Source organism: Tenrec ecaudatus, chromosome 3 (assembly GCF_050624435.1).
Source record: "Tenrec ecaudatus isolate mTenEca1 chromosome 3, mTenEca1.hap1, whole genome shotgun sequence".
NCBI classification, from domain to species: domain Eukaryota; kingdom Metazoa; phylum Chordata; class Mammalia; order Afrosoricida; family Tenrecidae; genus Tenrec; species Tenrec ecaudatus.
The window spans coordinates 168,540,410-168,566,996 of record NC_134532.1 but is presented as its reverse complement, the minus strand read 5'-3'; positions in this window follow the sequence as shown (position 1 = coordinate 168,566,996).

Here is a 26,587-nt window from a genome sequence, read left to right as displayed (position 1 = left end):
CAAATGATGTCAGTCATATAGGAAGGAAAGTTTAACTCCCACTCTCTTCCTTTGAATTGTCACATTTCCTCATGTTTTTTCCATTATTCATGTAATGTTTTTTTGTTATTACCCTGAATAACATGGGGCAATAATCCTGCTTGTTATATCTAATAAGGAACAGATGTCTGTCACAATGATTATTAGAATGGTAATAATTAATAAAAATCACTCCGAACTGCTCATTTACATGTCATGAACTTGACAATAAGTATAAGCCGTCTGGTTACCAGTGAGATCCGTCCTTAACTGTATCTGTATCTGAATGTGCAGGTAAGTCAGAACAAATGTTCACTGTTCTTGTTTAGCCTTACTTTAGTTCAAGAAAAGGCTCAAAGCCTGTCCATGATTTAAAAGCTGTCTGTGCCTCAAGGGAAAGTGAGTGGGGTGAGGAACTTGTTGCAAGAAATTAGCTCAATCATTTTACAAAGCATCCACCCACTGCCACGGGCTCCATTCCAACTCACGGCAACCTGTGCATCTTCATGGGAGCTGACAGCCTCCTCATTCTCTCCAGCTGATGAATTTGAACTGCTGGCCTTGTGGTTAGCAGGCAGCTTGTCTCACATCGCTTCCAGGAGTCCTTAACAATAAAGGCAACAATGAATGTCTCTGTGAGTCACACCTGGGGGCTGCCTTTATGTATGGCGTTATTATGTAACACTGCTTCCTTTGGGGTCCCAAGCAGATAGTGAATTCACTGGAGCCCTGGTGGCAGAGTGGTTACGCATTGGGCTGAACCGGAAAGCTCCACAATTCGAAACTATCAGCCTCTCCACTGGGGAAACACAGAGCTTTCTACTCCTGTACAGTGTTACAGTCTCAGGGGCCCGCGGCGGGAGTCTGTCCCCTATCCCGATCCTACAGAGGTGCTATGAGTGGGCATCGCCTCGCTGGCGGTGAGTTTGGTTTGGGGTTTTGGCTATTCATTCATTCAAGGATAGTAACTGAGCCCCAGCATGCCAGGTGCTGGTTCGCGCAGGAGGAAGGTGTCAGGGATAAAAGCCATCCCTGTCCTCCCAGAGTTCTTTATTCCCGTGGGAAGAGAGACACAATAGTGAAATGCATGATAGACTGTAAGAAACGATCGGTGCGGCTACTGCTGTTCAGAGCCACGGAGGTCTCGGTGGTGCTCAGTGATTCTGTGGGACAGAGAGGAATGGCCCCACCGTGGATTCTAGGACAGATTGCCAGGTCTATTCGCCCTCAGAGGGGTTGGGTGGATCCAAACTGCAAATCTTTTGGTTCATAAATAAGCGCTTAACCCTTGCACCACCAGTGTCCCTCCTCGTCACTGGTGAGGTGGGAAATAAAGAGGATGCTAGTCCCCGTTTGAAAATAGAAAGTGGTGCTGCTGAGTCCGTTCTGACGAACGCTGGCCCGGACGGGCTAAAGGGTAGGAAGTGCTCCACTGGGGTTCAATGGCTGGTCACCCAGAAGAGATGGACAAACAAGCTTTTCTTCCAAAGGCCTTCAAGGGTAGATGGCAAATGCCCAACTTTGGGCGAGCAGCCAGGTCTACTCGGCATTTGCACCACTCAGGAACTCCAAGGCTACCTTAAACCGATGCAGAAATTCAGCCTCAAAGTTATCGTCCCTTGAATCCAATGTCGCTCCTTACACCTGACAACAATAGTATTCTCCTTTTTTGTTTGTTTGTTGTCTCTTTGGTCAGGACTCAGAAACCTGTCTATATCTCGACTTAGAACTTTCACGAAGGGTGTCTGTGTGGATTTTTAAGTCCCCTTTGGCACTCTTGACCTCAGTCTCAGTCTTTTTCTTTCATTGTGGAAAATTCTGACGTGGTTACTTCTTGATTTCAAGGTGGCTTCCCCAATACGTATTTCCCTTTTTGTATTTCCCTATTGTACAGATGCGAAGACTTCTATTTCTGTCACCCATGTCTTTGCTCTTTCACTTTATGCATCACTGTCTGATACATTCTGGAGGATTCCTTGACTTGACCTCTCACATCATTACTTCAGCTGCATGATGTGCTAGTAAACTGCTATGAATTATGAAGATTATTATATTGTGTACTTTTTACTTCCATTGCTTCTTAATATATCCTTGGTCAAATTGCTCATCTCTTCTCTCCTATGGATATTTAATATGACTTGTAAATTCTTATTTCATCTCTTCTATGAATGCCACTGCTTCTTCCGTAAGTTTTTCTGTCTATTGTTTCTTTCACAGAATGTATCTCCTTAAATGCGACCAAGATGCATTGGTAATTAGTGATTGGAATGAGAAAGTTGAAGATCAAGAAGCATCAGCAATAGAAAACGTTCACCTTTATGATGGAAACGACACTAGAGATCACATGATAGAATTTTGCAACACCAACAACTTATCCATTGCAGATACCTTTCTTTCACAACATAACTAGTAACTGTACAAATCACACACCCTTGTTTGCTGAGAGGGAAAGGCTTTGAAGCTCTTACTGATGAAGATCAATGACTATAACCTTCAATATGTATTATACTTCAACCTTAAAAGAATTCCAACCCTCACAACTGGACCTCTAAGTAACACCGTAATAAGCACAGAAAATATTGGCATTGCAGGTCTGGATTTCACCTGAACATAAAGAGAATAAAGTCCTTGCAACTGACCCATAAGCAACGATAGAACTTGAAACTGTGAAGGAGTTTCCTCTCCTTTAGTCAGCAGTCCACGCCCGTGGTCTCCGGAGTCAAGAAACCAAACGCTCTTTAAGCTTTCGGGCAGCACAACAATGTGTCTCCCTTCACAGACAAAAGAGGAAAGAAGCGAAGGAGGAGAAACAGCTAGATGCCCAGGGGTGTGTAATGGGCAGGTTTGTTGAGCCAACATGGCCAATGAACACATGTGAGATTCGTTGAAGGCAGAAAGACTAATGGCTCAGCGAGCCTCGCTTCTCTCTCTCTCTCTCTCTCTCTCTCTCTCTCTCTCTCTCTCTCTCTCTCTCTCTCTCTCTCTCTCTCTCTCTCTCTCTCTCTCTCTCTCATCATCCGACGAGTGTGTGGCTGCCTTGCTTGTTCTGTGCCTCCATTTGCAAGCTACACTATCTGTGGGACACCTACCCATGGACTGTGTCCCTGTAGTTTGAGGTTCCTTCAAGACCTGCTTCACCACGCTGCTGGAATGTACATCTCTTGAGCTGGGGACTGTCAGAGCCTGTCATCTGGCTGACTGTTGGTGACCAACCTTGCTGTTTGCTGCCTGTGGCTAGATAGCCTGAATTACTAGCTGTCTCGTGGAAGTGAGTTGCACTGAGCTATTTGTACTGCTTTATAGATTAATTCACTGTTTATTTCCTATGATATGTATAATTATTAGTGTCCTGGTTTTGTTTCTCTAGAGAACCCTGTCTAACACAGGGGCTCCTGGGACACTGTCACCGTTATGATGCAATGATAAGGATGCTTTCCTTTGTATGTGTCATATTCCACAAATAAAGGGGGAAATTAATAATAAAAATAAATAAAATTACCTTTTTCTAGAAAAAAAAAAAACAAGAGAGAAGTGATGGCCTTAAAACCCTACAGATTCCATACACATCAAACCCAAGTACTGGTCTGAGTGGCCTTGGTCTGCATAAGGTGACCAGACGTCCCACTTTTGGTCGGACAGTCCCGATTTTTAACAATTTTTCCTGCGTACTGCAGTGTTTTTAAAAAGTCCCGATTCTTGGAAAGAATGCACGACAAGCTAGGGTATACGGTGTTCGGCTGCCATGTGGCTATTTTGCCAGGATATGAGTTTTATCAATGGTGTCCTGCTTTACCAATGTTAAAATCTGGTCTCCTTATCTGAACGGCCTTGGTCTGAGCGGCCTTGTTCTGAGCGGCCTTGGTCTGAGCAACATTTGTCTGAGTGACATTGGTCTAGTGGCCTTGGTCTGAGTGACATTGGTCTGAGTGGCCTTGGTCTGAGTGGCCTTGGTCTGAGCGACCTTGGTCTGAGCGACCTTGGTCTGAGCAACATTTGTCTGAGTGACATTGGTCTAGTGGCCTTGGTCTAGTGGCCTTGGTCTGAGTGACATTGATCTGAGTGGCCTTGGTCTGAGTGACCTTGGTCTGAGGGGCCTTGGTCTGAGTGACCTTGGTCTGAGGGGCATTGGTCTGAGTGACCTTGGTCTGAGGGGCATTGGTCTGAGCGACCTTGGTCTGAGCGGCCTTGGTCAGAGCAACATTGGTCTGAGTGGCCTTGGTCTGAGTGACCTTGGTCTGAGTGGCCTTGGTCTGAGCGACCTTGGTCTGAGCAACATTGGTCTGAGTGACATTGGTCTAGTGGCCTTGGTCTAGTGGCCTTGGTCTGAGTAATATTGGTCTGAGTGGTTATAAAAGGAACAAAAGCAAAACTGAAAGGGACTTAAACGATTTTGTTTCTGCAGGAAAAATATCTTCATGAGGGAAGTGAGTCCAGAGTAGAAGAAGGATACAGAATGTGTATCTAATGGTCTCCATGAGCAACTTCCCCTTTTGGCATGAGACTGGAAGCATAATATGATATCCAGCTAGCATTACTAAACATTTGGTTTAAAAATCTTAGAAGAATCCTGGTAAAGGTAGAACATAATTTTAAATTTAAAAAATATATATACTCTTTCTGGAGCTAAAGGGGCTGAATAAACCCCTGAAACTATTGAGATGTTTACAACTTAAACAAAAAATAGCCTCTTGAAACCTGCTGAAAATCAAACAATAGTTTAACTTAACTAGTTGGCTATACTATCAGCTGCTAGCAACAAGGTCAGCAGTTCAAACCCACCAGTCACTCCATGGGAGAAGGATGAGGCTGTCTACTCCTGAAAAGATTAAAAGTCCCAGAAACCCAAAGGGGCAGCCCTACCCCATCCTCTGTGGTTGCTATGAATCAGAACCTGCTCAATAGCCGTGAGACTGTCTTTTGTTTTTTATTTTGGTGGTTTGGTTTGGAGACTAATGCTCTGTTAAAAACTATCCATAAAGAATCAAATTTATAACAGCTGCCAAGCACAAGATTAAATAGGACCTGTTTCCAGCAAGATGGTAGACAAGGTGGACAGACTTTGCAATAGAGGGTCTTTCCGTCAAGAAATCAAACAGTGGACTTCGTGTACAGAGGAAATGACAGAGAAATGGATGAATATTGTCTAAACGAAGACCAGACAAAGACAGCGCGAGAGGAGTCAGACGGTAAGTTGAGAGCTAGTCTGAGGCAGTACGACCAGCTTGAACTTGCCTAAGCAGTAGGCAGTGGGGACAGCAGCCTGACCGCACACTAACAATGGCTAGCCACTAGAAGGTGAGAGCCTCACCTTCACCCACACTGACTTGTAACCCCCTCCACCTCACCTCAGCCCACACAGCCTGGGGATCCAGCTCCTGGCACCCCACCTCCCCTCTGGAGGTGCACAAGCTCCGCCTCATCAGACCAGCATCTGTTCCAGGTTTCCATGGCCTCCTCTGGCAGGCAGGGGTTCCTCTCATAACCAGTGACCCTCCCCCAGTTGCCCGCTGGGCCCTAAGGAGTTACTGCCACATCTCACCCACCTTCTGAGTCAGTACAAACTACCTACTGATGAGGCACCCTGATCCTCGACAACATCTAGGTCAGCAGGAACTCCATTTAAAACAGGTATCCAACCCTTACCCCCACCCCTGAGCTCCTTAGCTGACCGAGGGGACCAACCCACATGGGGCTCTCTGTCTGCCACCATTTTCCCCTTGGTTTGCTGTCTTTTCTTTTCTCTCCCTGCCCTTGTTTTTTCTTATTTCTGCTTCTTGTTCCTTTTTTCTCCACTCTCACCTCTTTTTCTCTCTCCTTTTCTTTGTTGGTTTTCCTTGCTATTCTCTGTCCCCCTCCTGAGTCTCAAACAAAGCCAGGTGTGGTAATCAGATGATGTGATGTCAACTTGAAGGTTGAAAGGAAAAGGGTGGAATCCAACCTGTGAGTCAGGTCAGAGCCTGATGATGCCGCCTTGTTACTGTGGCCTTCTTCTGGAAACTTCTCTCTGCCTCTCCTCCTTCCTGCCTGCTGGAAATCTGCCAGCCTCCGTGGTCTTGTCATGTTGCCACTGACCTTAGACACACACTACTCGGTACCTACAAGCCTGTGCTCTTCTTGCTTCACTTTTCTGCGTCGCCAGCCTGCAGTTACATGAACTGAGAGGGACTTATGGACTAGCACTGGATTTATGCAGTTGGATGGAACTGGGCTGTGATGGCTTCTTGATATATCATTATTTCTTGATATAAAGTCCTTTCTTGTATATCTATTTGAGTGTCACTGGGTTTGTTTCTCTAGGCAACCCAGGCTAACCCACGGGGGGATCTTGTGTGGTTAAAAATTCAGGCAAAGTGTGCATCATACTTATTAAATCTGCATCCTGAGCAAATGGCACAAGAAGCTAAACTATATGGTGAAAAGCATGGCATCAGAATTGGGAGAAGGCTTACTGCAGCGGTTCTCAACCTGTGGATCACAACCCCTCTGGGGTCGAACAACCCTTTCACGGGGGTCGCCCGATACATAGCAGTAACTAAATTACAGTGATGAAGTAGCAATGAAAATTATTTAATGGTTGCTAGGTCACCACAACATGAGGAACTGTATTAAAAGGGCGCAGCATTAGGGAGGTTGAGAACCACTGGTTTATTGTGATGTGCAGATGACACAACCTTGCTTGTTAAAAGTGAAGCCATGTATTGAGATTTTCCAAGGCTGCAATCCTCAACACAGACTGAAACTCAGTGCAACAAAAACAAAAATCATCACAACTGAGGCAATAGACAACATCATGATAATGGAAAAGATTAAAGTTGTCACGAATTTCATATTGCTTAGATCCCCAATCAATGCTCATGGAAGCAGCAGCCAAGAGATCCAACAATGTATTGCATTGGGCAAATCTGTTGCACAAGACTTCTTCGAGAAATGATTTCAATTTAAAGACTAAGTTATGACTGACTCAAGCCAGGATATTTTCTTTTTATGATTTTCATTATCTTTCTTTTTTAATACTTTTATTGGCATATCATACAATTCATAGCTCAATCTTATCAACATGAGTTATACAATGATTACCACAATTAATTTTAGAAAATTTTCTTTCTTTTTCATTAAATACTTTTACTGGGGGCTCTTACATCTGCCATCACAATCCACACACTCATCCAGGTGTCAAGCACATTTGTACATATGCTGCCATCATCATTTTCAAAGCATTTTCTTCCTCCTTGAGTCCTTGATAACAGCACCTCGTTTCCCCCTCCCTCCCCCACCCTCCTTCCCTTGTGAATCCTTGATAAGCTATAAAGTATTATTTTCACATCTTACATCGTTCATTTTCCTCTTTCTTGCACTTGCTGTATTTAGCTTCTCGTTTCCCCACAACCTCCCCGCCCTCCCCTCAGGAAGCCACAATAAGCGAACTACAATAACAAAGTAAAACAGAGAAAAGCCTCAATCAAAAAGAAAGTAGGAGACAAAAACTAGAGCAACTTTGAGTCAAAAGGGAGATCAAATGATGTGTTCGATTTTAACCTAACTATGCCTGCAATAACCCACTTTCCAGTGCACTCTGCATGGTAGCAGGAATAGTCACATCCTGGTCTATAGTCAGATGGGACAAACCAGAGGCTTAATCCACACTTTTTTTTCGACTAAAACTATTTTAAATGGGTCATAAGGTAGACCAAATAGGATATTGCATGTTTTCGATACAATATTTCAACCTAACTATATCTACCACAATTAACTTTACAATGCTCACTGTCTGATAACAAGTCATGATTTTTCAATTGCCGCATGTGCCTCATAAGAACACCGAAAGTTGGATACTGAGTAAGGAAGATTGAACAAGAACTGATACATTTCAATTATGGTGTTTACAAAGACCAGCGCAAATACCACAGGCTGATAAAACAAATAAGTCTGCCTTGGAAGAAGTATAGTCAGATGCTTTTTAGAAGTGAGGATGGTGAGATTCTATCTCACATACTTTGCACATGTTATGAGGAGATACTTCTGCCAGGATAGGACATCATGCCTAGAGAAGTGGGGGGGGGGGCATTAAGAAAGGGGAAGACTCTTCCATGTGGGCTTTGTTGCTTTTGAGCTAGATGGCTGATTGTTTACCTACAAGCCTTTAAGACCCCAGATGCTGTATCTTTTGATAGCCGGGCACCATCAATTTTCTTCACCACATTTGCTTATGCACACATTTGTCTTCAGCGATCATGTCGGGAAGGCGTACATCGTAGAATGCCAATTTAATAGAACAAAGTGTTCTTGCATTGAGTCAGTACTTGAGTGTAGGTCCAAAGTTCATCTGCTGACTTAATACTAAACCTATAAATATATGCCCTACCATCCTATATAAATACATTTACATATGTACATGCCTGTATTTAGACTTCTATAAATATCCTTTGCCAGAGCATACAGAGAACCCTAAATTACAGACATGTACATATGTAAATATATTTATGACTATGGGGGAAATTGGCCTATGTGCATATATTTATAGGTTCAGTAGTAGGGTAGCAGGTGGACACTGGGACTCCTCATGCACACTTCCTCAATACAATAGCACCTTGCCCAGCTAAATGGTCATACCATGATACCCACCTTCCCAACATGATCACTGAAGACAGACGTGTGTATAAGCGAATGTGGTGAAGAAAGCTGATTGTGCCCAGCTATCAAAAAGATATAGCATCTGGGGTCTTAAAGGCTTGAAGGCAAACAAGCAGCCATCCAGCTCGGAAGCAACAAAGCCCACAGAGAAGAAGCACACAGCCTAAGTGAATACAAGATGTTGAACGGAGCAGGTAGCAGACACCAAGGAACAAAACAATCATTGTGTGACCACCTTCCTCACATAAATGCTGAAGACGAAAGTGTGCATAAGCAAGTGTGGTGAAGAAGGCTGATGGTGCCCGAATATTGAGAGATATAGGGTCCGGGGACTTAAAGGCTTGAAAGTAAACAAGTGGCCATCTAGCCCAGAAGCAACAAAGCCCACACGGCAGCAAAACACCAACATGTGTGATCGTGAAGGGCAGAGGGGACCAGGTCTCAAACAACAAAAACAGGGGGGAGGGGGGAAATCACATCACCATGAATGAGGGGGAGTGCATGATGGGGACCCAATGCCCATCTGTAGACAGCTGGACATCCCTTGCAGAGGGGTATTGAGGAAGAGATGAGTCACTCAGGATTCAGTGTAGCAACAATGAAACTCAAAACCTGCCTCTAGTTTTTGAACTCTTCCTCCCCCCACCCCCAATTATCATGACCCCAATTCTACCTTGTGGACCTGGTTAGACCAGAGGATGCACAGCGGTGCAGTAGGGATCTGGAAACACAGAGAATCTAGGACAGACGAACCCCTCAGGACCAGCGGTGAGAGTGGCGACACCGGGAGGGAAGGGTGTATAGAAAGGGAGAACCTATCTTGGGGATCTATGTGTAACCTCCTCCCTGGGAGATGGGCAATGGGAAGGTGGGTGAGGGGAGACGCCGGGCAGTGTAAGATAATATAAAATAGTTATTTATAAACTATTAAGGGTTCAGGGGGAAGCAGGGAGGGAGGGGAAGGGAAAAAAGGAAAATGAGCTGATTCCAGGAACCCAAGTGGAAGGCGAATTCTGAGAATGATGAGGGCAACGAATGTATAAGGGTGCTTTGCTCAATTGATGTATGTATGGATTATGATAAGAGTTATATGAGCCCCAATAAAATGATTTATTAAATTAAAAAATATATCCTTTGCCTCCTAATTCTCAAGGATCTACATATAGCCTCCTCCCTGGGGGATGGACAACAGAAAAGTGGGTGAAGGGAGACGTGAGACGGTGTAAGATATGACAAAATAATAATTTATAAATTATCAAGGGTTTATGAGGGAGGGAGAGTGGGGTGGGAAGGGGGAAAATGAGGAACTGATATCAAGGACTCAAGTAGAAAGAAAACATTTTAAGAATGATGATGGCAACACATATATAAATGTGCTTGACACAATGGATGGATGTATGGATTGTGATAAGAATTGTATGAGGCCCAATAAAATGAATTTTGAAAAAAGGGGAGGAGACTCCAGGAGAGGTACTGACATAGGGCTGCAACAGGAGACTCAAAACACACAGAAGAGAACGTCAGGGAGTTGTTAGCAAAGTTTGCTGACATCATGAAAGATCAGACGATGTGCATGAAAGATCAGACGATGAGGCTGAGCGCACCCCAAACAGGATAGACCCCAAAAGAAAAGCTCCAGGACAATCAAAATGTTCTCAAACCAAAGAGAAGGAACGTATGCTGAGCGCCACTTGGACAAAACTAAAAGTGGCCAGTAAATATTAGTAAATCAATATTTGTGGCTGTGTTTTTTCTTTTCTCGTTCTGAGGTGTGCATCATTAGCAAGTGACGATCCTGAAGATCATGCTCCTCAAGGCGCTTCCCCATCCACGTCATTATGGTAAACCCTACTGGAAGAAAGCCGCTCTTCCTCCATCATATTCCAAGTGCCCTCTGGCCTGAGGGCCTCGTCTCTGGCACTATCCCGAACAGTGGTCTGCGTGAAGCGAAGAACAAGCTAGAATAAAAAGCTATCCGTGATGTTTTCAGTATCTGGCAATATGTCGCTGCCACCCATCAGGTTTGAGTGGCTAATTCCCCTGAAGTAGACAGGCTAGTCCTTCCTCTTAGCATGTTGGGTGACCCTCCTGGTATTCGAAAGGCCAGTGACTTCGATTCCAGCCTCACAGCAACACACGGGCCACCACAGTGTGACAAACTGACAGACAGGAGTTGGAGGATCTGAGTTGGTTGCTATTATCTCCAACTCCAGGATATGTGTTAGTGTGACGGAGTGGCGCCAGACCTCATTTCACTTCAGACCAGGTCAGTCCAAAGCTAACTCCCATGAGGCAGAGACCAGACATCATTTCACTCTAGAGCCATTTTTTTTTTAACCTATTCTAACAACTATCTTCCCCAGGGTGCTCTCTCCTTCTCTGCTGGGTGACAATCCCTTGAAATGGTCACACAAAACTCACAGACCCTAGTCATTTATGGGCCTTACTGGAGATGCAACAAATTACAACTCACGCTCAAAATCGACTTGGGGACAACTGGATACAACTCAGAAAAGATAACGTTCTTCAGACATGACAGCTCCCAAACAAGACAGATCCTAGCTCCTTTTCAGCCTTTCACTAGGGCCCCCTGCAGTCAGGCAGCTTCTCACTGCTTCTCGCCATCTCTGCACTTCTTCCTTGTCCTTGTGCTCTCTTTTTGGTGTTTCTCGCTCCAAACCCCTGCCCAGATGGCTACTTAAATGAGGAAGGCAATCAATCCTATTGGGTGGTTTTACACACTCTTTATGCATACATAGTAAGCAGATCCAACTTCATAAGGATTTCACAGACCTTACAACAAAACTAGTGCCATTCATATATATATATATATGAATTTTATATCAAGAAGGCATCTCCGCTCAGTCCAACTCAAGTCCATGGGTCTGATGTAGTCAGAGCCCTGACTTTAGACTCGTGTAACCTGAGATAGTTAAAGTTTATTGTGCCAACCTGACTGATAAACACATTTAGGGGTAAGTGAAGGGAAAAGAGATAAATGACTTGGTGAGCCTTACCTTTCTAGTTCTCGGGTCTCTTGCTCTCTATTGGTCAGACCAGGGTCAGCTACCTTACCCAGTTCCCTGCTTCAGCTGGGAAGGCCCACTTCCTGCAAGACATCCCTGAGGATAAGCCACATGGACCTACCCCGATGCAGCCCTGGGTGCTGGAGCAGCCAGGTGGAGACCTCTACCAGCGCTGAGATGCTTACACATTCATTCACTGGCTCGGCTTTCCTCCTGCAGCCGGCATCATTGCATGTAAGATTGAGGAGGACTTTGTAGATTGGTGTTGGACTTATGGGCTTGGGCAGCACTGGGTTGGGATGCTTTCTTAATGTAAACTTACCCTTTATATAAAACTCTCTTATACATGTGAGTTTCTGTGGATTTGTTTCCCTAGTTTACTTAGACTGACACACTATGGCACCGTGAGTGGGGTACTGGAGAAACAAATCCTAAGATGGAGAGTAGATGTTTGTTTGACCTCTCCCTCATGGTAATTTTTTCTTTTTCGTCTAGCCAGAGGTCAGATAAAACCACACTGTTTACTCGGTTGTTTTCTGGGGAAAATATGGGAAGAATGAACATAGAAAGCTTGTAGGCCCACTTGCTTTCCGTCATTAAAATTTGATTTATAGATGGATTTAGGCCATGCCTGCAAAGAAAGCTTTGAAAAGATATGCCCCACCCAGTGCTTTGGAGCACTCAGGAACCAGTGGTCTTTGTCAGAGCTGGAAAAAGTCTGGAACCATGAAGAAAACTCTTCTCTGGGACTGAATGTTAACAGGCTGAAATGCTTGCTAAGTGACCACCGGGATCTACTTGTTGAGTGGAAGTGGGAGAAATACAGCAATAAAGAGACAGGTTGAGTTTGACCACTGACACCTGTGGGCTTAGTTTACAGGGAAAAGAGAAGATGAGAGTGGGTTGACTGATCTAAAGTTCATGACCTAGCATGAGGGGGCTAGACTTGTTGAGTATTGGTCATAGCCCATGGTCTAAGACAAGGCAACCCATGGGCACGCTGGGGAGGCTGAGTGAGGCAGCCCACATTGAGTTGACCAGAACCCAGTCAGATGAGATTTTAGAGCCTGTGAACTGGGGCATATGGTTGCTGACTTTGTGGATGATCTGTCCGGATTTGACTTTGCTTATGGATGCGGACTTCACAAGGTTCCAACTGGAATGAATATTTTTCATGTCGAAAAAAATGATTGTCTCCAGAGCACTGGGTTGATGTAAGTAGGCAGTATAGAAATTGGATACCCTAAATTGGGGGAATAAAGGCAAGAAGTGGTTGGCTTACAAACTTTCTTAGATGGAGGAATACATTCACAGGATTGTAAGATTAAAGTGTAGATGTTACTTAACTGCAGTTGTTAGCCTAAAGAATGGTGTACAGGTGCCAAGTTGGTAAGGGGTAGATTGAGATAGTTAAGGTTTATTGCGCCAACCTGTCCAATAAACACATGTGGGGTTAATTGAAGGGCAGAGGGATCAATGGCTTGGTGAGTCTCACCTTTCTCATTCTCGGGTCTCTTGCTCTCATGGTCAGACCAGGGTCAGCTACCTTAGCCAGTTTCTGCTTCAGCTGGCAAGGCCCAATTCCTATAAGACATCCCTGAGGAAAAGCCCCTGCCAGCACTGAGATGCTTACACACTCACTGATTTAGCTTTACTCCTGCAGTCAGTGTCATTGTGTGTGTTTTGTGTGATTGAGTAGAATTTTGTAGATCAGTGTTGGACATATGGGCTAATGTTGGACTTATGGGCTTGGGCAGCACTGGGTTGGGATGCTTTCTTAATGTATACTTACCCTTTATATAAAACTCTCTCTTATACATATGAGTTTCTGTGGATTTGTTTCCCTAGTTTACTAACACATAACCAAAAGCAGATGATGCAGAAAGGTGAAGTGAGGTGCAGGAAGATCACAAGATGGTGGATACAGAGTCATGTGGACCTAAGCCGCAAGTAGGGGCTATGAAGAACAGAAATACATTTGCTCACAGTTCAGGGAGTTAGCAGTCTGAATTGAGGGTATGATTGTAGTGGGGGCGGGGGTGCTTTTCTGCCTCCTTTACCTTTTAGTAGCTGCTGAAAATATTTGTAGAAGCACCTGTCTCTACCATCTCTCTTCCTCTTCTATGAGTGTGTCACTCTCTATGCTTACATATATTTGGGTCACAATTGAGTCTACAATGCCATTTTACATTTTCATTGACTTTGACGCAAGTCAATGTAAAGAAGACCAAAATCCTCACAACTGGACCAATAGTTCTATCAAAGTCAATGTGGTGGCAGCACTAGGAAACTAAGACGAGTGGAGATGGATTGGAATGCCAACCTAGAAACTGAATCAGCAGGACTGAATAATTGATTTGAGGTAGAAGAACCCACGATGACTTAACATTCTCTCCAACCTAGATGACTACATAGAATGATTCCATTTACTTTGACAGGTAAGGAAGGTGATAAATTCGAGTAGGTACAGATATCTAGGTCATGCCCAGGAAGCAGTTTTGAATACAGCCAGAAGGCATGGGCAGCAGGGTGAGCTAGAGAGATAATTAGGAGATACTGCCAGGCTTCCACCTCTCGATCTCTTATTTCTGTATTCAAATAGCCCAGACATTTCTTGTTAAGACATAGGAGCTGTGGCTGCTTTTGCACTTCAACAGCAGGATTGAGCCGTTGCAACAGAGAACATACATAACAGATAGCCTGCAAAGCCAACGTACTTGTCAGCTGGCCCTTTCCAGAAAAGGTTTCCCGAGTCCTGTGCTAAGTTTCAAACCTGAGCCCATTAGTCTTCAGAGCATTGGACTGTGGGACATTAGTCCTTTATTAAAGGGAAAGAAAACAATGTGTAGATTAATTGACACAAACTGTGCACGTCCTTAATGCCTCTCTTTAGGTAACATATCTTTTATAATAGTGTTTCTTCCTTCTCCTGTCCTGTTTTCTGACCTTCTATGTAATTATGCAATGTGTACTTTTGTGTCTTGGTTTCATTCATTCAATGTCAGACTTGTGAGATTTATCAGCGTGGCATGTTGCTACTGTGTGGTTATTTTAATTCCCCTAGAATATTAGACTGCATGAATGTATTAGGTTGAGTTCCCTAGAAAACAAAACCTGTGACACGTGTATGTGTGTGTTTATAGAGAAAGATTTATATAGAGAAATGGCTTACACGGTGGTAGAAATAAGTACCGTAGGTAAGTTCAAGTGCAAAGGTCAGATATAAACTGAAGACTTCTATGACTCATGCACCTGCGGTAGGATGCAGGAGGGCCACAGACTGGTGGATGCAGAGGTAATTGGCCAAATCCCAAGTCAGCAGTCTGCTGACAGTTCCTGGGATCAGTAGGAGGCACAACAGGAGGTCAATGAATCAGATGCAGGAACAAATCCAGCACTAAGCAAAAAATCTCTGCTCAGGGTCTTTCTCATATCAAAGTCCACACCCGCAAGGGGAGGCCTTATCAGGCTACAAATTGATTGATATGCTGGGCTCCGCTCCTATCTTTATACAAGTATGTTCAGTTGACATAGACTCTAATCATCACAGTGAGTATGTCTTTGTGCTTATGCCGTCTGTTCTTGATAGAAATTTATTTTGTTTTGTTTTTAAACTTATGAATCTCCTTTGAATATTCATGTATGTGCCTCCTGGTGTACACGTGTGTACAATTTTCTAGGATACAACTAGGTGTAGATTTACTGGATCATATGGAATGATAAAGATTGATATTAATAAGATGAAATGTATGGGTATTGGGCATTCTTAGTTAGAAAATCATATGATTCACTATGCTAAAAATAACAAATTCAGGAAGAATGACTTGCATTCATCATCCAAAAGACCATCTGAGTAGCTATCTAGAAGTATAATGCTGTAGGTCATGTGATAATATTCCTTCACTGTGTTCATCTGGGTTTGACTAGAGAAGCAAATTCACAGACACTCGTGTGTGTATAATAAAGAGCTTTATATAAAAGAGCAATTGTACATTAAGAAAACATCCTAGCCCAGCCCAGATCAAGTCCATAAGTCTGATATTAGCCCATCTATCCAATACCAATCAGACACACGCAACACATGCAATGATGCCAAATGCGGGAAGATCCCAGGCCAGTGAGTGGAAAGTCTTGTGGATCCAGTGGCAGTGGAAATATCTCAACGCTGGCAGGGGTCTCCACGTGGCTCCTCCAGCTCCAGGGCTCTAGCGTAGCTCCATGTACTTTGTCAGCGGGAATGTCTCACAGGGAGTGTGTGTGTGCCCTGCCTCCAGTGAGCTTTTATCTCCTTAGTACCTCCAAATGGGGTCATCAAGCTGTGGCCTGATTAATCCCACATGTCCCTATTGGCCAAGTTGGCACAATAAACCTACCTATCACATACACCCGCAAGGAAGACTATGATTCAAGTTTGTGCACTAACCACTAAAACTAGGGATGAAGAAACTGAAGAAATCTACCAACTTCTTCCATCTGAAATTGATCAAATATGCAATCAATATGCATTGAAAATTATTGGTAATTGGAATGTAAAAGTTGGAAACAAAGAGAAAGGATCAATAGTTAGAAATGTGGTCTCGGTGAAAGAAAGAAAGCTGGAGATTGCATAATAGAATTTGGTAACACTAATGACCTTTGAATTGCATATGCCATTTTGCAGCCATATAAATGATAATTATGTGAAGCCATTTCAAGACAACAACCAAGTAGTACCCATAGGAGGGACTCCACAGAGATGGACAGCTTACACTTCCAGACAGTGAGATGCTCAACATAAAGATAAGTAGACACACGTTATTAAAGTAAAAGAGCATCAACAACTGCTAAGAGATTCCCCTGTGTCATCAGCCATCCACACAAGACAGATGAGCAGTGCTCCCCAACTGGCCCACCCAATTTTTCACAATCTCAGAATTAGCTAGGGTGACTGACTAACCACAGAGCTTCAGGGACCCAGCTCTGCATAACTAGCCTGGGAAAAATATAAGCACAAATAGGCTTGGTTCTCAGTCAAAGCCACACAAGCCCCCTTTTGATCTCCTCACAGCCCTATCTCCCTGATAGCAGAGATAACACAACCTACTGAGCTGCAAGCTGAGTGAGAATAACTCTATAGAGCAGCCTGGAGTGGGTGTAAGCAGTAAAAATATTCTCTCTACACAAGCCAGGGGAGCTCCAGGCACACACAGTGAAACAGATTCCCCCTTGCCCCCCAGTGATACAGCTCTGCACAGCCCCTCTTAAGATATACAAAAGCATGGTTGTCCACAGGGATGGAGGAGCTGCCCTCTCTCTTTGTCTTAGTTCATGACCGGTTCATGACTTAGTTCATGGTCAGTGACCATGAAATGGTCATTCATGACTTTAATTTTTTTTCCTGTTTTCATTTGTAAACAACATTCACATGGCCAAGTAGCAAGGTGTTAGCATAACAATACAAGTAGAGTGATAAGAGATAAGGAAATAGGAGCTGAGTTCACAGAACCAAGGGAAATAGTCAATCCCTTGGGTTTAAACCACACCAACTAGCCTCCAGACAGTCTAGGAACCCAACACATCAGTCAGCAGATGGGTGCTCCTGGGTGGGCATCTACCCAAGAATAGCATGAAACTCTTCCTCCAGAAGTTTTACACAGCACAGGCAGGGAGATTGTGCTGTGTGCCAGACAAGAGCCATATGCCCCTGGGCCCAGAGGGCTGTCTTGGATGAGATAAGGTATGGACTGAGCAATCACCCAACTGTCTCATGACACCAGACATGGTCATCACCCCAGGCCACTTAAAAAAACAAACAGAAAAGTGGGCAAAAGGAGATATTGAACAGTGTAAGACACACAAAATAATCATAATTTATAAATTATCAAGAGTTCATGAGGGAAGGGGGTGGGGAGAGAGGGGGAAAATGAGCTGATACCAAGGGCTCAAGTGGAAAACAAATGTTTTGAGAATGATGAGGGCCGCAAATGTACAAATGTGATTGACACAATTGATGTTTGTATGGATTGTGATGAGTTATATAAGCCCCCAATAAAATGATTTAAAAAAGAAAAACAACCTGTCCTCTGAGTAGGCTATTGCTTCATTCCTCCCTCCTAGACCACACAGGTAGGTGGCAGGTACAGACCCCACTTCCCCACCCCAAGCTGTTCACCTCCAACATTGGAAAAGAGGTGCCTACCCCCTCTGACCTGATCCACCAGAGTATATTCCTTTAAAAAATTAACCCAAATCGTAAGAGTACAGTGTGTTGATCTGGATGGACAAGAGAAACCAATCCATAGAAACGCAGATGTGTATAAGACAGATTTTATATAAAGAGTAATTGTACATTAAGAAAGCGTCCCAACCCAGTCCAGGCCAAGCCCATAAGTCTGATATTATTCCATATGTCTGATACCAATCTAGAAAGTCCTCTCCAGACTCACGAAACACATGCAATGATGCAGAATGCAGGACGATCCCAGGACAGTGGGTGGGAAGTCTTTGGATCTAGTGGTGTCATAAGCATCTCAGCGCTGGCAGGGTCTCCATGGCTTCTCGAGTACCCAGGGCTGCATCAGGGTAGGTCCATGTGGCTTCTCCTCAGGGATGTCTTGCAAGGAGTCAGCCTTGTCAGTAGAGAGTCTCCAAGGGAGTGAGCCCAGAGAGAGAGTCTCTCCTGCCTTCCAAGGAGGAAATTCAGGAATTCCCAGAATCCTTAGAGGAAGGCCATGCCCACACAGCGGCCTCATTGTCCGTATCCTGATAGACAGCCTAGACTCCACCCCTGCAGTCTTAATCCTCAAACTGCCACCAGATTATGTGACTACCACATACAGAATTCTCTTTTTGCCACAATTAGAAAAAATTAATAATAATTATGTGCATAACAATGATTACAAGGAAAAAGAAGATATCCTAGAACTGATTATAATGACAATTGCACAACTCTTCTTGAAGTGATTGAGTTATGTGACATGTGGACAAAGTGCTAATAACACTGTTTTAGAACCTACACGAATGAGTACAAGGAAGAAGAAAACGTTCCCAAACTGGTTGTGATGATGATAGTACAGCTTTTCTTGAGACGACTGAACTGTTGAATTGTAAGATATGTGGATGGAGTGCCAAGAAAATGGTTTTATACAATTGATGTATGTAAATGTATGGATTGTGGTAAGAGTTGTATGAGCCCCTAATAAAATGTAAAAAAAGAAAAGAAGGGGAAAAAAAAGAAAATGATTAGGGCAAAGAATGTACAGATGTGCTTTATACAATTGATGTATGTATATGTATGGACTGTGATAAGAGCTGTATGAGCCCCTAATAAAATGTAAAAAAAAAAAAAAAGGAGAATATAGGATCTCAGTCCTACCAAACACCAAGATCATTCTCCTAATCTTAAACTAAACCAACTCTTCCATCCTAGCAGACCACAAGGTAGCAAAGCAGCATGCTACCCGCACTGCCCCACCTGCTCACAAGACCTCTGCTCTCCAGTCTTGATTCCCCCAGGACAAGGTGGAGCCCTCAGCTGTTCTCTTGTCGGTATTCCTGTTGCTCTGTGTTCCATCAGTCCTCTATAGCCCCCCCCACCCCCTGCCTTTTCAAACAAAGTCATGCACTATTCTGATAATTCATCCTTAATCGGGACTTCCTCATCTGTTGGTCTGTATAAGGACAAAGAATGTGTTATTTTCCTTTTTTGTTCTTATTTACTTGTTTTTCCCTTTCAGTCCATCAGCACATCATCAGCCCACAAGCACCCCCATCAGAGACAAAGCTCCTGGGCAAAGCTTAGAGCCCAAACAGGTAAACAGCAGCAGTAATTCTGAGCCATGCTCCAGTTCATTCTTCTCTGTTTTTCTTTTGAATACTTTTGTCTCTTGCTTTTTCTTCCTCTCATTTTAATATCTAAACTTTCATTTCATATCCCTTTCACCGCTTTTTTCCCTACTGATCATTCCTTCTCTTTCCTTCTCATCCGCATAAAACCGAAAGCTGGCACTGTTCTTATATGGTTGTTTTAACACAAATATTATTAGGTTTTCCCCTCTCATTGCAGAACAAGTCAATTTTTTATCTCATTTCCTTTTTTTAAACATACAGATTACTACTACCTGGTCCTTCACTTTTTCTTTCCATTTTCCTTTCTTTCTCACTCTCCAAACCCTTCCTCGTCCACCCTTGGATCTCCTCTCGAACACATCCTCTGACCCTCTCCTCGATGCACTGCAAATGAAATCACAATGCCTGGCCCCATCCAAGGCACCACCTAACCGAGTTCACTACTCCTGCCTAGCTCCACCTCTCTAACACCACGCACCTAACCCAGTTCACTACTCCTGCCTAGCCCCACTTCTCTAACACCCCAATCGCTACATAAAGATGTCAAGGTGGCAACAGACGATATCGCTTCAAACAAAAAAAGCAAGAGAAGCAGATGTAAATAAATGCCTGAAATTGAACAGGATATGAAATTACCAGAAAAAAAATAACTTAAAAGATTGATAATTATGTTAGGTAACAGGATAGGGGGTTGTTCGTCTCCATGCTTAGGGGACCCCTACAGGAGGTTGGAAGCCAATGCAGGCTAAGGAGCAAGCCCCAATTCAAGCCAGAGCCAGGTGGGCGTACAAGTAGGTGGGCGGTACACCTGGGTTGACTCAAACTAGGCCAGGTGAGTTTGATTCAGCCAATGGGGTCAACAAGTGCCATCAACCACGCCTCCCTGCAGAAAGCCCTAAAGGCGGGAACCTGGAGACTACCGCCCTTCCTTTCAGCTGTTCCTCCACTTTCTGCATTGTCTATGCCCTGTCCTCAATGGCTTCAGGCCGCCACCTATGCATGCAAAGTCTCAGGAGGTGCCTGTGTTCAGTGACTGTAAAACCTGGAACGTCTTCTGCCCTTTATAAAAACCCACTGGGATCACAAACCAGGCTTCGGCGTGAATTCTTTCTTGTAGGAAGCCAAGGACAGAGATATTTCCCACACAAGAAATCTAACAATTACACTCATACAACAGATGAACAAAGAGTCTGATAGAAAATGTAGACAAATAGAAAAGCTAGAAACCTCACTACACACCTTGCAAGAAAAACTCCAAACAGAAACGCAGAAGTCAAGCACACAATAGCAGAATTACACAATACTATAGCAGAACAGAAACACGGATTAGTGAACTTAAAGGCAAATCTATAGACTCCAACCTAAGTGTAGAACAAATAAAAAATGCAAAAGAGACTGAGAAAAGCTTGGGAATAATATGGAACACGATTAAGTGGTGCTGTTTTATGTCTTATAAGATTCTAGTAGAGAAAGAAACAACAATTAAAAAATTCCACACAGAGAATAGTCCAAGAACTCCTCCAAGAAAACTTTCCTCAAGGCCTAAAGGATGCAAAGATAACTACTGAGGAAGCTGAAAGAGCCCTAATCAGGAGAAATATCAACCGGAAAACTCCAAGGCACACTGTAGTCAATAAGTCTAATGTCAATGGCAAGAAAATTTTAAGAACAGCCAGAGGAAAAAAGAGCAATTACCTCCAAAGGGTAAGCAATTAGAATGACTTCAGGTATCTCTGAGAAACCATGCAAGCAAGAAGGGAATGTAGTGTCATATGTACTCCAAAAGGAAAAAACAAAACATCTATCTCGAATCTTATACCCAGCAAAAATATCACTCAAATATGGTGGAGAAATAAAAGGATTCCCCAACAAGGAGAAATTAAAGGAATTCACAAAAACAAGACCACTACCACAAAAAAATGCTCAATGAAGTACCAGGGCCAAAAAATCAACAGCAGGAACGCACAAACCTGAAACCAACATACAAAAAAATTCCTCACAGAAACCAAGACACACAGAGCAACACCCAAAGCAGTGAAGTAATACAGGAAGTCAAAGAAACTAAGCACAATACACATACACACTCACACCCAACATGAACGAGTATATAGCAAAATGACATAACAAATATAGACAGATCAGTAATCTCACTGCATGCTAATAGGCTAAATGCACCAGTAAAGAGACAGAGTAGAAGTACGAATAAGAAAAACAAAATCTATCAATATGCTGCCTACAAGAAACACAACTCACACACACAGACAGGAACAGAATAAAAATCAGAGGCTAGAAAAAATCCTAACAAGCCAGCAGGAGTAGCAATATGAATCTCTGAGAAAGTACACTTCAAGGAAACAATATAAAAAGAGAGAAATACAGACACTATATAGTGACCAAAGAAACAGTAGCCTAAGAACATATAACTTTAATAAACATATATGCACCCAGTGAAAGATCCTCAAAATACATTAATGAAAGCCTCTCATAATTGAAAATATACATAGACACCTTGACAATAATAACAGGAGACTTCAATATGCCACTCTCAAAGAAAGACAGAACATCAAGGAAAATACTCAATACCAAAATAAAAGAAAAATACTCAAGAAAGACAAAAAAGCTCAGAGACACAATCAATAAAATCAACCTCGTAGACATATATACAGACCACTCCATCCAACGAAAACACAGTATTCTTCTCCAACACACACTGAATATTCTCAAGAATAGACCACATTCTAGGCCACAAAGCACCAACAAATGCAAAAATTTGAGATCCTACAACCTATGTTCTCAGACCACGACCCTGTACAACAATGAAACAAACACAAACATAAGGGGAAACACATGGGAATTGAACAACAGAATACTCAAAAATGACTGGATAATAAAGCAAATAAGAGGAAATTTAAAAATTCCTTGTGACAAAAGAGAATCATAACACAACTTATCAAAACCTTTGGGCGACAACAAAGCAGTACTCAGAGGCCTGTGGTAGCAATCAACAGATACATAAAAACGAGGAGAAATACAAAGTCAACACCTTAATACAACACCTTCAAGAACTGGAACAAGGACAACCATATAAGCCCTCCAATGAAGAAGGAAAGAAACCACAAGGATCAAAGCAGAAATAAACATAATGGGAAACACAAGAAAGGGGGGGGGAATCAACAAGAAAAGAAGTTGGTTCTCTGAAAGGATTAACTAAATAGACCACTTGAAAACAAAAGAAAAGATGCAAATAGCCAGAATAAGAATTGAAAAGGATGACATGACAACAGATCCAAATGAAATTAAAAGAATAATAACACACTCCTAAGAAAAACTGTATTCAAACAACTTCAGCAATCAAGAAGAAATGGACAGATGCCTAGAATACATCACCCACTCAAATAAATGCAAACAGACACTGAAACACTCAGCAGACCCATAACCAAAGCGGAAATAGGGTGGATCATTAAGAAACTTCCAACCATGATATGCCCAGGACGAGATGGTTTTACATGGGAATTCTACCAAGTACTCGGAGATCTGACACCAACACTACACAAACTATTCCAGAACACAGAAAAAGGCAACACACTTCCAAACTCATTCTATGCAGCCAGCAAAACACTGATACCCAAACAAGGCAAAGAACACACAAAGACAGAAAATTAGAGACAACGTCCCTCACACAACAAAATCCTCAACAAAAGTCTGGCCAATAGAATCCAGCATTACATACATCAAAAAAAATTCATCACAAACGAGGTTAAAGATGGTTCAGCATTTGAAAAACAAACAAAGTTGTACAAATATGTTAAATACAATTGATGTGTGGTTTGTAACAAGAGTTGTAAGAGCCCCAATAAAATGGCGGCGGGGGTGGGGGGAAGAAAAGCAATGTAATCCACCACATAAACAGGGAAAAGAATAAAAATTACAAGATCATATCAATAGATGCAGAAAAGGCATTTGACGATATTCAACACCCATTTTTTAATCAAAGCACTCACCAAAATAGGGAAAGGGGGGAAATTCTTCAACATAATAAAGCCATACACACACAAAAAAAAAAACAACAGCCAACATCACACTGAATGGGGAAAAACCAGAAACATTTGCACTGAAAATAAGGATCAGACAAGGATGTCCCGTCTCACGACCCTTATTCAACAACATACTTGAACCAGTAATAGAGCCAACAGACAACAAAAGGCAATCAAGAGAATGCAAAGAAATGAAACTCATAAATTTGCAGATGACATGATTTTATATGTAGAAAACCTGAAAGTCTCCACAAAAAAAACTACTGGAAACAGGTGAGAGATTCGGCAAAGTAGCAGGATACAAAATTAAAAACCAGAAATCAACCTGATACCTGTATACCAGCAAAGAGAACGATGAAAACCACATTAAGAAAACAATACAATTTACAATAACTACACAAAAAATGAAATACTGAGGAATAAACCTAATGAAAGAAACAAAAGACCTCTATAGAAAAAACTACAGATCATTACTCCAAGACACCAAGAAGTATTCAATAAATGGAAAAATATCCTGTGTCCATGGATAGGCAGAATTAATATTGTGAAAATGTCAATACCACCTAACCAATCTACAGAGACAACCCAATCTCAATCCAAATCCCAAATACATTCTTTAAAGAAATGGAAAAACTTACTACCAATTTCATATGGGTAGGCAAAATGCCCCAGATAAACAAAGAACTTCTTAAAAAGAAACCAAGTCGGAAGCCTGGAACTGCCTGACCTAAAAACCTACCACATAGACACGGAAGTCAAAACAGCCAGATACTGGTACAACTAGAGATAAATAGACCAATGGATCAGAACAGAAAACCCAGAAATAAATGCATCTGCCTCCAGGAAACTAATCTTTGACAGAGGCCCTAGCGATATCTAATGGGGCAAAGTCAGCGTCTTCAACAAACGGTGCTGGTCAAACTGGATTTCCGCATGTTGAAGAATGAAACAAGATTCATATATCTGCCCGAATTCTCTGTTGTAATTATATATGTACGCTGCATTCTCCAATGCAGCGTTTTCCACCCTCGCTTCTCTTAGGTTTGAGCCTATTGTTGCAGCCACTGTGTCAATCCATCTTGTCCCGGGCTTTCCTCTTTTTCCTGTCCCTCTACTTGACCAAGCATGATGTCATTTTCCAGAAGGCTGGTCTTACCTGATAACATGTCCAAAGTAGGTTCCTCTAAGGGACACACTGGTCAATAGTTCTTCAAGGTAGTTTGTTTATCCATCCGATAGTCCATGGTACTTTCAATATTCTTCACCAGAGCCACAATCATACATTCATTTGTCTGAGTTATTCCTTACTCAGTACCCAACGTGCCCACACATATGAGCAAATGAAAATACTATGGCTGGGGTTGGGTGCATCTTAGTCCTCAAAGTTTGATTTTCAATAAAAACAAAACCATAAACTACTTTTAATTAACATTTTAAGGTGTTTTTTATTACCTAAAAGAGTACAGAGTTCATTGACAGCCACAGAAAATCAAACTCATTTAAACTTGGTTAATCGAGAAACAACACTGTTACTTGCTAGCTGTCACTGAGTTGGCACCAGCAAGTGTAACAAAATGAAGCATTACTTGCTCCCGCACCATTGGTGTGTTTGAGTCCATTGCTGTGGCTGTTACGTCATCCTGTTTACAGGTTTCCCTCACCGTCGCTGGCCCTCCAGTTTGCAAGCACAATGTTTTTCTCCGGCAGTTGGTCCCTCCTGATGACAGGCAACTATATAAATATGTTGAACATTCAGACAACATTCTCTCTGGTTCTTTGAGTTTTCATTGGTTCATTTCTAGAAATAGGCCTTTTCTTCAAACCTGTCTCAGTGTTAGGAGCCCTGTTGGTGCGATGGATTAAGTGTTAGGCTTGATCCACAAGGTCAGTGGTTCAAACCCACCAAGCTCTCCTAAGGAGAAAGATGAGGACATTGGCTCCCATAAAGATTGAATGTCTCAGAAACCATAAGGAACAGTTCTACTCCGTCCTATAGGATTGCGATGCATAGGAATTGGTTCAAAGAGTGGGAAATGGGATGTCTTAGTCTGGAAACTTTTCTGAAATGTACTCATATTTTAAATGCAGGGGGGATGGCTTCCAGCATCTTAGGAACATGCAAGCCACCATAGCAGGACAAACTGGCAGAGAAGAGGTTATTACACTATCATTAGATGAATAAAAATACCAGAAAAAAATTAGCCAATAGAGTTAAGGTACTACCTGGTGCGGAGGGCTTGGGTGGAGAGCAAGTGCTTTGGGAGTGATTGGGGCAAGGAATGTACGGATGTGCTTTGTACAATTGATGTATGTATATGTGTGGATTGTGATAAGAGTTGTATGAGCCCCTAATGAAATGTTTTAAAAAAAAGTTAAGGTACTAACTTTGGGGAATGGATTTCCTTAGGGGGCAAGGGATTACCAATCTTTTAAAATATTATGCTAACATTTTAATTTTGTATTACATGCAACTACCTTAATATGCTTCAAAATATATACTTTAAATGTTTAAATTATCTACATTGCCAACATCCTTAAAACAACTATTCATTTTTGTGTATCACCTGCCTTCTTTATCCACATATACAGACATCCATATTTATATAACTGCTTTTAATAGTTTATTTATTTCACTAGTAGACTATTAAAAACAACTATATAAATATGAATGTCTGCATATATGCATAAAGAAGGCAGGTGGTATATAAAAATGAACAGTTTTTTTAAGATGTTGACAATGTAGACAATTTAAACATGTATAGCTTTGAACATAATTTCAGTGGTCGATTTCTTTCGCTCCACCTGTCTGTCAGTGGCTGTGCCGGAGTGGCTTGTGTTTCTTTCTCTCCACCTGTCTGTCAGTGGCTGTGCCGGAGTGACTTGTGTGCGATTCCAGAAGCTAGTACTAGCATTTCAAATATCAGCAAGGTCACAAAACGTTAACAGCTTTCAGAAGAACTTCCAGACTCGGAACAGACTGAATAAATACGCTGTCCATTTCAGAAGCAGCAGCCACTGCAGATCTTATGGAGAGCAGGGACACATGAAGAC